Raw genomic sequence first — 15,708 nt, forward strand, 5'->3', positions numbered from 1 at the left:
CGACATTGAAAGGGAAAGGAGGGCGCTGGCGGTGCGGAGTAACATGTTGGCCCGTAGATTTGCTCGCTGTTCGAAACAAGTCAAAATTACCCTTTTCAAGGCGTACTGTCAAGTATTTTACACGAGCAGTCTATGGGTCAACTATACTCAAAAGGCATACAACGCCCTCCGAATCCAATACAACGACGCCTTCAGGATGCTGTTGGGACTGCCCCGTTACTGCAGCGCTTCAGGGATGTTCGCCGCGGAACGAACTGATGACTTCTATGCCATCCGGCGTAAACGAATAGCGTCTCTGTTGTGTCGGGTGCGGGGCAGTCACAACAGTATACTTAAGGTCATAGCAGAGAGGGTGGATTGTACCTTCCTGAAATTTTGGGTTGACCTAATAATAAGTAAATAGTTATTTAATGTAGTAGTAGTAAGTAAATAACGTAGTCATAAGCCAAACTAACAATTGTATGGATAAAATTTATCTGAAATAAAGAATTAATAATAATAATAAATATACTTATGCATGTTATGTTATGTTATATTCATTTATTTTATAACTGTCTATGATTCTGAAATCCTCTCCTGACAACATTTGTTTGCCATGGAACTGACCCTGTATTAGACATAAAATAATTTTTGAATGTCTCCCGAATAGCGAATACGGCTTGAGAGGAATTGCCGCCGACCTGAGGCAAATCTGCTAATCCTTCAGTTCTAAATTTTCCGTCAATTCTTATTCTGACCAATACGTCACGCTGTGTCTTAAAAAAATATGTAGACTACATGTTGCTGCAACCACAATCTTAACATGCTCAGGAGTCATAGACAACCGTCTTTCGTATATTCTAAATCTTCTAGCAAGTAAACCAAAAGCATTTTCGCTGACGCGACGAGCCCTACTAAGACGATAATTAAAAACTTTTTTTCCTTCGTCATTTATGGTTTGGTTGCCGGGATATGGTCTCATTAAATGTCTTTGTAGTGGGAAAGCCCCGTCCCCAACAATCACATGTGGCATTGATTCCTCTGTACCTGGTAGAAATGTATCTCTAGGAATACTCAACTCGTTTCGTGCTAATAACTTTCCAAAAGTAGAGTTTGCAAATATACAGCCATCGGAATTTTTTCCAAGACCTCCTATATCCAGAAGTATAAATTTATAGTCAGCGTCGACTAATGCCATTAAAACAATTGAAAACGTTTTTTTGTAACAATAGTACGTTGAACCACTATTGTGTGGGCATTCAATTACCACATGTTTACCATCCAAGGCACCGATACAGTTAGGGAAGTTCCATTTTTCCCAAAATACATTTGCCATTTCTTTCCATTCTTCTTCGTTGGGAGGCTTTGGCTGCATTTTGTTCCATATTGCCGTGCAAGTCTCATAAACGATTTTTCTTACAGTCCTTTCTCCCATTCTAAAACTGAACGCCAGCGATCGAAAAGAATTCCCGGTGGCCAAAAACCTGAAAAAAGAAATAATTAAGTAATATTTTTGATGTAAGTGTATTTTGTTTGACTTTTTGTTTTTGTTTTTTAGCAAACGCATGTAAAGAGAAATGGAAAAAGATCCGTGAGAACTTTAGAAAGGCAACGAATCTGAGAAAAACAAAAAGTGGTAAAGCTGCCAAAAACTTTAAAGCCATACGCTATTCTAAGGAGCTTAGCTTTCTAACGCCATATCTGCGAAGTGAATCTGAATCACTCACAAATGTGCTAACTCCGCCAACCAATGAAACTCCGCCAACCAATGAAGATGATGAACCAAGTTACATTAATTCACCACCCTCAACACCTGGATCATCAGGAGTATCGGCCACCACAACTGAGTCACCAAAGAGTGTCGCCAAAAAAATTAAAACTGGAGATACACAATCAAGTACAGCGTCCTTATTTAAATCTTATTTGGAAAAAAAATATTGTCAAAACCGGCAAGAAGAAGAAGATCCAATAGTATCTTTTTTTAACAACCTTGGCCAAACAGTGAAGCAGTTTCCACCTGATTTGCGAGTACGTGTTAAAAAAGCAGTATTCAACATAGTTAGTGACGCCGAAGACGAATTTATTAGAAGAAACGATACAGGTCAGACAATGTTCCTCAACGATGCACAACCAGCGACTGTACTAATTAGCTCTTCATCCCAACTCCCAGGCCCATCTACTTACATTCCGCAGAATACAGTGCAATCTCGTTTGATCAGTACACAAAATATATCCAGTGAGCCATTTTATTTGACGACATCACAAATATCTACGCCACAAATTGATTCTGGAAACCAATTGGCGGAGTTCCTTACTTTCCCGAAACAATAACTGTTTCATTATAATTTAAGTATTAAATATGATTTTTCTTACGTTGACCTTCATTTTGTTAATAATTATGAAGAAATTTAACGCATTTTTTTTGTTATAAGTTGAAAAATAGGTAGTTACCTAATTACTAGTGATTATGTTACGTACTGATTAAAAGAAGACAAGACTTTTTATTTTATAAGAACAGAAGTGATCTTAAATTTTACAATCGATACGATCGATTAGGAAGTGATTGTAGGCTGTGTTAGAAGAAAATTTGTTATGTTTTATATCTATTTCTAAAAATAAAGTCATTAGATATAAACCATTTTGTTGTTTGTTTATGCCTGTAACTATCGACCTCAAGTACCTCCTGTCACAATCATCTTTAGGGTGTGGGCTGGTTGTGACACTTTACTTTATTTCTGTTTTGTTTTTTATTATATGACTAATACTGTGAATTTACGAGCAATAATTTTAGTATATTTACGAAGAAAAGTTTTTGGCAAAAATTTCATTTTTGGTACAAGCTTTTATCGCTGACTGTACTTTTCTTACGACAGACAACATACTCATCGAGACAATTCTAAAAACCCCTAACACAATAAGATTGCGTTGTTTCATCACAGAGTTCCTATGGCCACCTCCTGTCTCCATCATCAGATCAGCTGGATGGTGATTGCATTGTCATCCGATTTATACATGCATGCAAAATTTCAGCTCAATCGGAAACCTGGAAGTGGATCAAATTTAACTTGCAAGATTTGATTACAGACACACAGACAGACAGACAGACAACGGTCAGGTCAGTAGGTACTTTGCAGATTTCTTATTATATTTAATTTCCTCTCTTATTATATTTAGTATATTCTTACCTATATTCTTATACTTATTTTAAATTATAATATACTTAAAGTAAAACAGAACATATTTACCGTAGGCAAAGAGCTAGTCGTTCTTCCGGTTCAATTGGCCTTCTAAATCTTGTCATTTGTTTCTCGAGTTTAAGTATATCTAACAATTCTTGAAATTTCTGAAAGACCATACGAAAATATTGAAAAAATTTAGCAGGGTCGTTTTTGAGATCCAAATATAAATGGTGAAATTCGCCGAAGATATTCCGCTCCTTGTTTATATCGTGTATCCAGTGTTTGTGCACTCGTCGCTTTCTTGTTCTCTCGCACTCTTCTTCTTCAAAAAGAATTTGAAATAATAGCATTTCTTCGTCCGAACTATCCATCATCGACAAACTGTACAAGCACGACCTCAGCACAGGCTCCCGTGACTTCGACTCGCTTCGATTCGTCTGTGATGAACGCACACGGAAAAAATGCGACTCGATTCAACGTGGCTCGATTCGACGCGATTCGACTTTAGTGGACGCCAGCCTTAATACTTTAATTCCGTTTCCCTGCTTTACTTGTCTGGCTGAATGCGCCAGGAGCGCGATGCCATTAAAATAATACCTATATACAGGATGGAAAGATAATTCGGGCCCTGAAGGGAAACTACCTTAAATCCTTAAGCTGACTTATTTTACTTAAAGGAGACATTCCTTTATTTTTAAAAAGAAACAAAACTGCATTCAAAGATTTTCTAAAACTCACTTGCCTCGCCCGGGACTCGAACCGACTAAAAATTCCAAAAAATAAAAACTCAATTTTATTCTACTAGTCGATACAGTTAATGTCAATGATAACATTTCTCCAAGAAACATTAGGTCTTACACTCGTCTGTCGTACAAAATAGCCATAAAATCTAATATTTAGTACTCAAGATTTTTTTTAGACAAGCCAAATTGAAGAAAAAAAGAAAAATACTTTGAATGCAGTTTTGTTTCTTTTTAAAAATAAAGGAATGTCTTCTTTAAGTAAAATGAGCCAGCTTAAGGATTTAAGGTAGTTTCCCTCCAGGGCCCGACTTATCTTTCCACCCTGTATATGGATGGCGGCGAACATGACAAAACGCGAGAGTCAAGAAGATAGAGCACTATCAGCGGAAATTGAGGAAATACCTACAGTGAATTAATGTTCTCATCTTCTTCATCAGATAAATACGCACGTAAGCTTAAATGGAATAATTGTTTCCATAACGACTAACAGTCGTCCCATAGCGCGTACTTTACGAAGAACGCGAGGCTGGAGGTTGGCCGTAAGTCAGCACGAAGCCATTAGACATGTAAGACATGGGATTCTATTACGAATACATATTAATATGTCAATAATACCACCTTAGTCTTTATCCGAGAGATAAGATTAAGAGTAAAATGCGCACTCGCGCACGTACTGTCCAATATTTTACCTGGCCTATTATTAGTTTTCACTAAACTAAACCTTCGTTTTGTTTTCTGATCCCGGATGCTCTCGACGACGATTGCCAAGGCGCGGACGCGCCTGGCCATGTGGAAGTTCCAGAGGCTGCACTGGGAGACAGGTTGTGGGACTTCTATTTTAGGATTAAAGAAATAATTAATCACGTAAAATTAAAGCGTATTAATATTTATTCTGACATTACAAGAAGAATATCATACATTAGACAATTAAAGTGACACCTATGTATATCATTGACTTAGCGGCCTGCACTCGCAGGCGGAGGTAAGCCAACCGAAAAAGGTTCGCCACAAGGTCACCAGCGCCCGACGTAGCTCAAGTCCCCGAAAGTGCAGAAATATCTGATCGGGACCCAGAACTCGTCACTGCACTTGGTGAAGCGACAGATGATAAACCCAAACTCGGAGATAAGATCCACGGAAATTTGGCATCCCTATGGCTACCGCTTCTGCGGAAAGTCGATCTTGTCCACAGAGGCGAAAGAAAAGTTAAAAAATCAATACCTCATTCCAGAAAACTGTACCTTGTTACAGGCACCGAGGTTAAACGCGGAAATCTTCGCAGCTATTTCGGAGATGTCAGAATTACAGACGTGAATCCAGGCCTATCGATTCTACTCTCATCTCGTTATATAAGAAGTTGGGGGCCAGCCAACAACAGCTTGGCCTGGGAATTACAGTCTTGAATCCAGGCCTATCGATTCTACTCACATCTAACGACAAAGTCACAGTCATAAAGCTGTTAAGTGACAGTTGCAAATAAGCATACGGCCCGCCTAATGGTAAGTGGTCACCGTAGCCCATAGACGCTTGCAACTCCAGAGGTATCACACATGCACATACATTTACCTTCCTATTATATACCTATCGTTATCTGGTACTCACAACATAAGGCTTATTATTAAGCTTACTGTAGGTATAGTATAGGTAGGTATCTCTTAGTCGCTATCGCAAAGCTTTTTCCAAGAGTTTTCTCCGTTTAGGGTCTTTCGGGAATAAATGCAATCCTAGATTACTGCAATTTGGCGTTCAGCAATTACGTCGTATATATTCTTGAGGCAGGCCCGACAACAGGATCTCTGCTACCTCTTCATCATCCACCTAACTGTTGCACTAAAACCATTACATTGATGATGTAGACATTGACGCGAATTGCCCGTATTCCACTCGATGCAATTTACGCAGTAGGAGCACTCTTCGGTTTAAGCCTTTATTTTCATAGCACTCGGTAAGTTTGTTCCAGGCTTGCTTCGCAGTTGTGCAGTTACGCACGTGTTGATACAGGGCCGGTTACAGCGACAAACTTATACGCGTCAGCGCCCTCCGCATCGGTGTCAGTGCCTTCCACGCATTTCCAAAGACCTTCCAATGTTAGTACCATTTTTACCGCAAATTTCCACGGAATATAGGTATCAATGCCAGTCAATCTCTCTATTGAGATGTTGTGTCCGCCGCCCAAATTTGACGCCAATCTCGACATATTTTCCGAAGACATCGCTCAAATGTTTAAATATGAATTGCAGTCTTAGTCAAAACGATCGTCGGTTCAAAAGAATCTTCAATAATCTGGGCCCATAACCTGTTAAACCGTAGGTATATAATACAATTATCTGCCTTCCGACCGACAATCTCGCACCGATTCAATAACGATAGTTTCTCATAAAAATAATCTCTGAGAGCGTCTGTGCGAGATCTTCGGTTTAACATTTCATCCAACAGTTTACCATAATTCACGTCATTCGGGAAAGCTTTGATTAATTTAGGGCTGATTTAGACGGCGCGCGAACTCGCATGCGATTTTAGTTACATTGCGGACTGTTGGTTACGTCCAATTCAACCGACCAATCAAAACCCGCAATGGTATGAGACTCTCGTGCGAGTTCACGCATCGTCTAAATCAGCCCACTCTGCCAGACCTCCCACGAGTAGCTGAGGGATGGCAGGGACTCGTACCAACTTTAGCTAATCCACGTAACTTCTGAAGCGCATAGTGTATTATCTGTTTCTCATCCCAAGAGCGCAAATCTCAGCGCACTCGTTCACCATCTTTATCCATCGTTCGACGTCTTGTTCGAGCTCTGTTATTAGGGTCGAATTCCGGGACAACATTATTATTGGAATTGTTCTTACTTGGTACGCCTTGAAGCGCAGTTACTATCTTCAACAGTTCATCTGCAGCTAGAATCGCTCGCAATCGCTCGCACCATACGAAGGTTGATTTCCGTGACGTTGAGTGTGGAGTGTAGGTATAGAAGGTTAGGTAGTTATGGGTTCGAATAACATGTAACTAGATCATAAGGATCAGATAACTTAGCGGTACCATATAAGGAGAGTCATGTAAGATGACTCTCCTCTATATAAGGAATGGAATTTAGGTAAACAACTATTTGACACCTTCCACGTGTAAGCCTCCCCACCTAAACACGTGTGACCTAAATCAAAGTTTATATATATACTAGTTTTAATGAATAAAGAGTTAGTCTTGAATCAACAGTCCTGTGTTTCACTACTGTTCTGCTCCCAACCTTACATGGCGATCCTGCCAGCGCGTCACAGTGGGGGGACGCATGGTTGCAATTGAGGACCAACTCGTCACCATCGCCTACGCGCCAGCATCAAGCGACTAGGAGATCATCAACATCGTGACATCAGCTTCAGCAGGCAGCAAACCGCGAAGCAAGCTATGGAAGGTACAGTAGTAAGTAGTAGCGCCTAAAACCAGACCTAGCAGCGATGGCGGGTAGCAGTACAATTACCGTCGCACTGGGAAATTGTCCAATAGGAAACAGGAGCGTCACAAAGTCGGTGCGTATCTGGGTAAACCAAGGACAAAGAATCGGCTACGAGACAATCAATGTGACAGTGGCGCTAACATCGGCAGAGAGTCAAGGGGAGCTGAGCCAGGAGACTCCGCTTGCAGCGGCACATAGAGGGACACGGCCAAGCAACTCGGAGACAGTCCGACCCCTCCGGCGGCCCCACGGCTTACAAGGAACAGCACCACCAGTGAGAAGAGTGTATCGGTCACAAAACGGCAGTGCGCGCGGGCACGTGAATAGCGGCACCAAATAAGGACGCGATCGAGAAACTTAGTGATCAGGCAGCTGACTCCTCGGAGGCAGCTTTAAAGGAAATCAAAGTCGATCTCTCATATCAATAATAACCACCCAATATGGAGTCAACCCGAACCACGATTCTCGGATTAAGTAAACAATCGGAACGGGTAAATAAAATATACAGGACGACAAGTCAATACTACCTACGACAACTCCACCAACAGACAGTCGGGAAAAGAAAATCGGAGCACAGACCATTTTAAAAATGCAAGCATATTTGGAAGCAGTTAGACACAGAATGGCAGTGTTTTGCGAAGCAAATAAAGTTACCTGCCAAGGGGTGCGAATATACAAAGTACGAGGTAGAACTGCCATAATAACGTTTTTATTTTAGAGGGTCGAAAAGGACATTATTGCCTATCTCCGGAAAAAATAAATACCACAGCGTACTGCATGCTGTCCAATGTGTTAGACGTTTCATTTGCGGATGGCACAACCGGCGTCGCGAAACTACAATTGATATATGAGGGAGACATTATCTGGATATGGAGTATCCTCTGGGAGCGTGACACCACCTATCTCGAGTGGTGAGAAAACGTTCCTTAATTAAACGTGTCGCAGTGAAGTGATTTTAAACTGGTACTTTAATTTAGTGACTCGATTAGTGATTCGTGACATGATGATGATAAACTGTAAGTAATTCGTAGTAGTAATATATTAAGTGCTTTTATACAAACAACTGCAATTTTCTTCAGCTAGCATAATAGATAATACAATGTAGTGCCAATTTTAAATGTTGAAAAATAGTTCGTAATTATGTAATGAACAGCGGCATGCGTTTAACCACAGCGTAGAATAATTAGTAGGTTATATACATAATAGTTTACAATACCTAAACATAAAACTTATCGGATTTAATAACATTTTTATATAGCCACTCCAAACTGTAATCGGGAAAAAAAAGAATAAACAAATAAATAAATTAGTAATAACCATGGAAGACGTTCCTTAGTTAAATTTATTTTACAACAATTTACCTATATCAAGTTATTTAAGAACAGTTCTGTTAGTTGTAGTGTATGTGTATGTACAAAACTGTGTCAACATTCCATATAACTATTAGCAAATAGGAATTATGGGTAAAATATATATACATATAAATAAAAATATACAGGTTCTCTTTAAACATATTGCCAATGAAAACATTTAAATATTATGACATAAATTATACATCTAATATAATTATTATAAATAATATTAATACTTTGGATTAAAATAGGGTAATTTACTGTTTGCGGAAAAATTCCAAATTAAAAAAAAAAAGTTAGATTCTGTTATAAGGAGTCGATATTTAATAACGAATGTAATAACTTGAAATATAATTTACTTTAATCTTTGACATTTTCAAAAATAGTATATTTTATGACTGTCTTAATATATTTTACTGAATGCAAGTTACTAAGTGTTGTATCTTTATTTTAACAGAAATTTAGAAAATTATAATAAAATTATTGGCGTGCAACATTACAAATATCATCAGTACAAAACATGACATGGTTGCGCTGGCGGTGTTACCATGAAGAAGAACAACATACAACAACATCGAACATGATACGAAGGTTGATTTCCGTGACGTTGAGTGTATATATAACATAAATTTTGTCTCCTGATTTTATTTCAAATCTCCTGATTTTTAGGACATGTATCTTCCGGATTTTTCAGATTGGATCTGGCAACACTGCCGCTACCACGAAAAACCTTCCTGCGCTCTCAATTTTGCTAAAAGGTTATGGGCCCAGACTATAAAGGTTAGGTACTGTTTTATCCCAGGAAGGGTTTTTTTACTGTTAGAATAACAGGACCTGTGTTCGTGTAGAATAAAACTTCAATGTTATAGACTTACACGAACACGCGGCATAACCTCAAAATGGCGGAATCGCAATCATCAAATCATTTTGCTACTAATTCTACATTAATTGAAAAGCTGAACGGCCTGGATAACTATTTATCTTGGAAATTTGCAATTAAAATGATGTTAACGTTGGAAAACTTGTGGGGCTGCGTCCATGCCCAAGTAGCATTGCAAGCTGTATATAAGCTGTATTAAAGTTTATTTGTATACTATAAGCTGTACAGTTAGGCTGTACAAAGGCTGTATAAGCGCTTATACAGCCCTTATAAGTAAAAAAAGGGCCCAAATTATACAGCCTTTGGCGTTATTAGAGCTGTAGAGTAGCTGTATAAGCAATACATAAGCTGCATAATAGCTGCATTACAGCTATATTTCGGTGTAACAGGAAACCTTAACACTACAGATAATCTCTTATAAGTACGATATAAGAATATAAGTTTTAAATGAGTTATAAGAAAGAATTACAAGAGAATAATAATCATTTAAGAAACTAAAATGTCTTAATCTTGTTCATTCGTAATATAGTAATGGCGACAATAAAGTGTTATAGTGGATGGTAAAAGTAAAAGTAAATATTATACAGGACTTGAATGGAATATTACATTATTGGTAAGTGCGGATTATTATTTATTGTGAACCTGTGTATCTTTTCTGGCAAAATATTTACGCGCCTGCAAAATAACAAAGAGAAACCATAAGGAAAATATCAAAAATCGGTAAAGTTACTGTTTGTTTTTAAGGTTAGAGTATCAATAATATTTATAAATATTAATTCTAAGGCTAAACAATTTATTTTAGCTGGTAATCATAACACGGCGTTAGTCTGCTAAATATTTGCAAGTATTTCTTTAATTATGTTTACAAATACGTTTTTTTTTTATTGTAAAATGGCGACAATTTTTAAACAGCCTACAGGATAGTTGGAGAGCATTATAATCTTAGTAGCTGTGCTGTGTAATAAATTGAGTGTCTTTTACAGCTTTTGTAATTAAAACAGCTTTATAATAGAATATTTGTATTCGTTTGGCTGTATTTCGGTTCTCCGTACATAAGTTATAATTCTCTTTAGAGATCCGTATAACAAATAAAAAACCTGTACTGTAACTGTCATATATTCCTTTAGTTTTATAATACACTTATTTTCAGAAATCATTACACTACTAATACGAGTGTAAAATTACGCCAAAAGATTGTTATAAGCGACTCTATCAGTAATACAGAAAAAAGCTGTACTATAGCTGCCATTTATTCATTTGGTTTTATAATACCCTTACAGACAGAAGTTATACAACTACTATTCTTATAGGAGAGTAAGATTACGCCATAAGAAATAGCTTTAAAACGGGGTTGACAGATACATTTGTACAGCTACAAGTGCCAAGTGATACTACAATACAGCCTGTATACAGCTTTTACGATAGAATTAGCTTGTAGTCTCTCACAACACTTTTAGTTTTATAGTAGATTTTTTATATTCTGATAATGCACCCCATGCTTCCGCAGAATCTTTTATAATGATTTTATACAGCTTGAGCTGTATAATGTCTGTAAAGTACCTTTTATACAGCTTAAATCTTTTCTGACACTCTTATACGTCCCTTAAATCACTCTAAGTTCTTAATTGGCTGCTATATTGATGTTGCCGACACTTCCATGCTACTTGGGTGGTTCTGTCACGGACGGCGGCAAGGACGCGAGAGCGCTGGCGCGCATCTGCCTTTCAATTCAACCCAGCTCTTATATCAGCTAGTAAGAAACTGTACAACATCTAAGGACGCCTGGAAAAATCTGGCTATCAAAGGACTCTACAGGAAAGTACTCTTACTTAGACAATTACGGCCTGGCCACGACATTGGTCTTAATAGCGACCAGCGGTGCGGCGGGCGGCGCGGCAAGGTAGAGCGGCGCGGCGAGCATGCCACGAGTTCGCAGCAGCGGCGGCGGCGTCGAACGAATGGGACGTACTCAAGTGTTTAAAAATGTCTTTGTCAGAAGTGGCTCTTCAGTGCCTCGACAGCGACTCAGATTTCATTAGAGATATTTTAAATATAAGAGAAGGTGTGCACGAACTTAATAGACGCTGTTATACGTTAGGCGAATTTAGAGTGTTTACGAAGAATATAGAAAGCATCCCGCTACATTTTACGAGTACACTAGAATGAGTGTAGAAACATTTGATTATATACTCCAACACTTGGACGAACATTTACACACACCTAAACTCCGATCAAAAAGAGTTCTGACTGATCAACAATATTTCCGTGATAAACACTTCCGTATCCATTATCGCGCGCGCGAATATTATAAAAATTTTTGTTCTACGAGTCACCGCCCGATGCGTACCGCCGCTAAGACCCGTCCCGTCGCGCCGCTGTGAGTCGTGGCACTCGTGGCCGCGTTCCTCGCGCCCGTGTCTTTGTTTCCACCGCCCGCCGCGCCGCGCTCCGTCGCCGCCGGTCCCTCGAGTAAACTCGCGCGAGTCGCCGCTGGCAGCGGCACGTCGTGGCCTCTCTCTTCTTTTCGCCTTATTTTGTAACATTCGCTTTTCGCTCGTCGCCGCTGCTGCCGCTGGTCGCGCGATGTCGTGGCCAGGCAGTGACCATGGTATAATAATATACTCCGCCTGGTACTCTATTCCCGTCTTTTCTAGGTCACCTAACTGACACAAGCCTACGTCATCATGCGACAGCGCTATATGATAATATGCGATAGCGCTATATATAGCGGCCATGTTATTGTGACGTAGGCCTGTGTCACTCTGGGAATAGAAGACCATGTTTTATTAGACCATGGCAGTGACATAGAGTTGAGCACCACAATTTCTCCTGCATGTCTGACTACATAGGTGTGAAGCTCGTCGCCCAGCTTAAGTCTGCCTATGTCACCGTAATACTAATATATTATTGTGCTGTATTTTCTTTATTAAAATAATTAACTAATAATTAACCTACATGTTACCACCATCTCATCCCATTATACAGTCCGCCCGTTAGCGAACAATACGCGGACATTTTTATGGCGTACGGTAAAGCTGATGGTGTTGCGCGAGCAGCACAAAGAATCTACCTGGAACGATTCCCTAATACATAGTTCACCGCCAACGTGCGAAGATTCAACGACACACCGCAAGCCCTCTCTCGAGTTTCCCGCCAACTATATAGTTCGAATACATTCACATCGACCTTGTAGGACCTCTACCTAACTTCCTATTACCGCCAGCGGACACCGGTACCAACTCACAATGATCGACCGCTCAATTAAATGGCCCGAAGCGATAAAAGGCCAGACTACAAACCGACAAGTCATGGATTGACACAATACCTAGCGTTCTACTTGGAGTAAGAGCCGCGCTACGCACAGACACCGGTGTAAGCCCAGCCCTACTCACTTACGGCTGCAGTGTACGATTACCCGGCGAACTATTATTACCTACGCGCGATGACGTCACAATGGACTCCGATTTCGTCGAAAAACTACGAGCGACCATACAAAGCCTAACACCGACAGCAATAATCCCGCATGGCAATAAGAAACCTATTTTCGTCCATCGCGACCTTCAAATCTGCGAACAAGTATTCGTACGAGTTGACGCCGGAAAGAAGCCGCTACAAGCACCTAACTAACTCTAAGGACCCCTCCTTCCGAAGGAAGACCTACGAAAACGGACCCGAGTGTGCCCTCTCTAGCACCTACAGCGCAGCCCGCGTCGGTTGATGTAGTGTCGACCAGTGAAATCCAAGGTTGGCTATCCTCAATAGAACAATGTTTGCACGAAACATGCACAATGGTGCCAATGAAGGAAAACTAAATTCGGACCAGAAGCTAAGAATAAATAAAATAAGCAGGAATGTGGCAGGTGGAGTGTCCCAGCTGGCCGTGCAGTACCAAGCGGTCAAGCAGCAAATTTTAGTCAACAATGCCCATCTTAAAGTTTTGTCCGAGCAGAACAACACCCGAGAACAAATCAAGGAGCTCCAGCATAGTCTACAAGTTGCCCCTAAAATAGAGTCAAAAGTATCCTTCGCCGACAAAGTGAGAACAGATAACAACTCATTTATAGTACCTATCAAGACCAACTCTATTGTAATTTACCCTACGGTGAAGGACAAGTCTAGCGAGGACACCAAAAAACTTGTACAGGACCTGATAAAACCCGAAGCCCTTAAACTACAGGTTCGCGGAATGAGAAAAACGAAAAACGGAGGCGTTATTATAAATACCGACCGCGAGGACGACCTAGAAAAGTTAAAAGCATCAGTCATCACCAGCAGCTTCAAAAATCGGGATTAAAATTGGAAGAAACTACCAAAAGGAGACCCAAAATTATGTTGTTGGGCGTTCCCTCGAATATCACAGAATTATAGGTATTTTAATGCATTTATGAACAAAATATTGTAGATCAGCATCCAAATATTTCTAGAGAAACTTTTATGAGCTCGATCAAACTAAGCCATAAATCTGGCAAAAAGGACCTAGCCACATGCTATTATATATTAGTGCTCAGCCGAAGTAAGACGGACACTCATTCAACAACTGCGCGTATTTATCAACTGGACTTCCTGCCCTGCACGAGATTACACTCTCTTGGCTAGATGTTACAAATGCCAGCTCTACGGACACTCTGCCAAGTACTACAGGGAAGCAGAATCCACCTGCAGTCACTGCGGATTATCAGGACACACCATCAAAGAACGCACTAAACTGTCTGAACATCCGAAATGCGCTACGTGTATGCGTTTCAAAAAAACATCCGACCACAAAACCGGAGATAGCAGTGCCCAGCAAAAAAAAGTGCCCAAATATGACATTTAAATAACATAGACTATGAGGGCGCCTAAAACGCCTCACTACGTATCTCTAAAAAACGACCTATATTGTTATTTATATTGTCAAAGTTGAAACGTTTTAATTCACTGTTATTTACCTATGTACTAATATCATCTTTATTGTTTTTGCACAATAAGTACCTAACTTACACTACATTGACCTACTAACACGAAATACCTAAGATACAAGTGTTAAGTTACTTAGTTTAGGTATTGATGTTAAATATGTTAGAGCCAGTTACAATGCTTACAAGATCTTTTATTTTATGTTTACTTTTCTAAACCTTTATAATATTTAAGTAACTATTTAAGCGTATTATGATTGTTTTAATTTTTGGATATTTTTCAATGAAATAAATTTTATCTTTTCGTATCTTACCTTACGTTACGGCGGACCCTGACCCTACCGAGTGCTTAAACGCAACGATAAAGTATTCACTCTGCAGCTACCTTCATCATCGCCGACAGCGAGCAACATAATTATACGAATTTACTCACATTTTCCCTTTGACCGCCCCGCAGTACCGACTTGTTCGCCGCCATCTTGTTTGTTGTGCTCCTCCCCGAGGGGAATGCGTTCCGCGCATGCGCCCGCCTGGTTGGTGTGAAGTCCGCTAGTGCTCTCATTGTTTTGTCTATATATAAAATAATGAAGATGGAGTACCGAGGAGATAGTGACTCCAAGGGCTCATTTAGACGGCGCGCGAACTCGCATGCGATTTTAGTAACATTGCGGACCACTGAGGTTACATCAATTCAGCCAACCGATCAAATAACGCAATGTAATGAAACTCGCATGAGAGTTCTCGCACCGTCTAAATGACGTAAAGTGTATTTTCCTTCCTTCGACAGAGACGACTATAGTTATAAGTGTGTATATATTGTGCTATGTAAGATGGATACAGATGAAAAGACCTCCTTATACCTTGAAATACCTTGGTGGAACGTCGTGATCTGTGAGCAGACTCGCTGAGCCCATGAATTAAATCTGACGGTCTAAATTATGGAAAAAATTATGTTCAAGAATCCATTTAGTTTCTTTAAATGCACCACACACCGTGAAACTTTATCATATTTTATTTCGGTGACAGTAAAGTTCTCGATTACAAATTGGTGCAATAACATTAATTGGTCACGCAAGGTTGGCTCTATACGTTACGTCCTTTGCTACGCATCAATTGAAAATTTAAAAAAAGAAACGTCATACATGACTAGGAGTACAGATAAAATATACTTGTCAATCGTACTATGTACATAGTCATTGTTCCCGAGTTGGCGGTCTGATTTATTTGTAGT

General features: G+C 39.7%; 1 pseudogene; it reads right to left on the minus strand.

The window, feature by feature from the left end:
* Positions 1 to 472: 472 nt before the first annotated feature.
* Positions 473 to 12,125, minus strand: LOC134795212 (uncharacterized; annotated as a pseudogene).
* Positions 12,126 to 15,708: the final 3,583 nt, after the last annotated feature.

Source organism: Cydia splendana, chromosome 11, assembly GCF_910591565.1.
Source record: "Cydia splendana chromosome 11, ilCydSple1.2, whole genome shotgun sequence".
NCBI lineage: Eukaryota > Metazoa > Arthropoda > Insecta > Lepidoptera > Tortricidae > Cydia > Cydia splendana.